Below are 2,855 nucleotides of genomic sequence, written 5' to 3'. Positions count from 1 at the left end.
CGTAAAGGACCTATGAATGGATGCAAGATGGAGGAATAAAGCAAAGAGCTATATAGGTTATTACCTTGTGCAGCAATGTAGCAGTTTTTTCTTGCATATCCCTATTGGTAAAATATGATTGGTTTAGAGTCATTATTAAATTTTTATAATGGTATACTTACATCAACAAAGCAAGCATTAATATAATCAGAGTCTCTTTTAGTAGTAAGAACCACTCGTGTTGCATCATCTGTTATATATAAAGTGAAAATTATGTAAGTTATTGAAGTACTCCTTACATGGGAATATATTGAGGAACCTGTTCTTTGGAATATTAGCCTCTGAGCTACCGACAGTGTAAGGAGCTCCAGAAGTCATAGGGATAGACTATACATGGAGTATTAATGAATAAAACATATTTTAAAGAGGTTCATACCTTGAATTCATTATCAAATTCCTGGTCACTATTACTGTGCATCTCCAGTACATGAGAATGAAACACTGAGACATGTATGGGCTTGAATTCATTGTGATCCCCTGTGGTATATGGCAATAGTATAACAAAAGTAGAGTATCACAACCAAATAATATCTTACCAATATTCACATATACAGGTTCTTCTGCTATCTCTTGCTCTTCATCCTCATCAAGTGTATCATCATTCAATTGGGCTGGTTGTGCATTAAGTGCTTGTCTTATTGATACCTCAGTTTCCAGTAGTACACCAATCATCTCTTCATCAGTTAAATGCTCTGATCTTCCTACTACATCTGTCAGCTCATCATATCTTGGTGGAGCAGGGGCAGTAAGTTCAAATGCTTCATTGTTAGATGTGATTATTGGGTCATTTGTTGTAGATAAGGTCATTTTCCCTGTGGTGTGTCTCCTCCTATGTCTATAAATGCGGGAAATGTAGCATTTCAACCCTATTACCATTACTACTTTTAAAACATAAAAATTTGACTTAAATTTTCTATGCAACATGCATGTAATGACTATCAGAAAAAATCACAAAATGAAAAATTTTCTTCTTTTCAATTTGGCAAAATTTCCCTGAACTATGTAGTACAGTGTTTTTAACCTGATTCTGGAGCAACTTTAAAAATTTGTAAAAAATCCAATTTTGGTTGGAATCAGCTCAAACTTTCTACACAACATAACAGCATCTATATGTATTAGGAAAATTATAAAAATAGAGAATTCTTTTTTTTCAGTTTTGGCTTAATATTATAAAAACCCTGTATTATAGTACAGAAACTTTATAAAAAATCCAATTGTAATTGCATGCACATGATCAGAAAATTATAAAATAAAAAAAAATTGTTCTTTAGTTTCAACAAAATCTGGCTCAGCACACTACAGGGCCTTTAGCCCAATTTTTATCCACTTTAAAAATTTATAAAAAATTTGATTGTGATTAGAATTAGCTTAAACCTTTATTACAACATAAGAACTTGTGTATGTAATGTATCAGAAAAATATTAAATACCAAAATATCATGGAAATTAGTATATTTTGCAATGCTAAAAATTATAATATGATAGTCATTAATTTTATTACTTACATGACAGTACCAAGAAGTACTATGATAATCAAGATGATAAATATTACTAATAATCCACCAATGGCTGCTCCAATTATATAAGGGCCTACATACAAAAAAGAAGAAGAAAATAAGTTTAAATGGATCTGTATACAATTACTATTTTTAGTGTCTTCAAATAATGTAGGAGTAAGAGTAGGTGAACTAGTAACACTAGTAGTACTGAGGACCGTTTGCATAGAGCTGGTGCTTGATGACACTGCATTAACTGGTGTCACAGGATTACTAGGAGGGCCAGTCATCTCACTCCCATTCTGACTATATGTAATATAAGAGGCTGTTATCTGGTACATAAGATTAGGATTAACTCCAGTGAATGACACTGATGTGGTATTGTAAGGTACTATCATCTCAATGGGGCTGCCTGACTGTCTTTTTCGAGTTGAAGTGGTTGTGGCAGTCACTTTGTAAGCAAAGAATGCACCAACTTCATCAAATGTTTTGCTATCCCAGCTAATGGTGATAGTGGTTTTATCATGCGATAGAGTAGCCTCTACTCTCTCAGGAGGAGACAGTAAAAGAGTATCTGGTATATTAGGAAAAAATAAGCAAGTGCATGTAGATAAAACTAGCATACCTGGTTTGCTGAATGCTGAAACACTTGCTGATTCTCCTCCTCCTAATTCATTGAATGCTCTTATAGTGAAATTATACAACACACCAATGTCTATAAAAAAATGATATCGTCAATCAAACTCATGATCACTTTCATATTTACTTAATTCAGTAACAATGCGTGAATAAACTGATTCCACACTGGCAATAGGTATCCAGTATGATCTCCCATTATTGTCATTTGTGATATTATAACCAGTGATTCGCCCATTGGGGTATAGTGGAGGTCTCCATGTTAAATTAACAGCTGTATCACTAATGCTTGGCACTGACTCTGTAATATATACACCAGATATAATCACAGGTATTGTCACCAGTAATACAGGGGACGATACTAATAATGGAATTGATAAATTAAAAACTATCAGTCAATAATACAATACTAACCATCTGGTAGTGTTCTTCCTGCAGTAGTAGCCACTGGTCCAGCTCCAATGATTGTACTAGCACTAACACTAGCAGTATAATTCTGATATGGACTGAAACCAATAATGAGACTCTCAATAATCTCATTACTATCTGTAACATTAATAATATAGACTGTAGTGCTTGCTGTATCCAGATTAGTAACGGTTAAATTATATTGAATGATAACACCATTAGGATTTCTGGTGCTGTCCAACGAAAAGATATAAATGTTTTATTGGGGGTTGAAATG

Source organism: Amphimedon queenslandica, unplaced genomic scaffold (assembly GCF_000090795.2).
Source record: "Amphimedon queenslandica unplaced genomic scaffold, v1.1 AMPQUscaffold_13000, whole genome shotgun sequence".
Lineage (NCBI taxonomy): Eukaryota > Metazoa > Porifera > Demospongiae > Haplosclerida > Niphatidae > Amphimedon > Amphimedon queenslandica.
Note: the sequence above shows the minus strand (reverse complement) of the source record.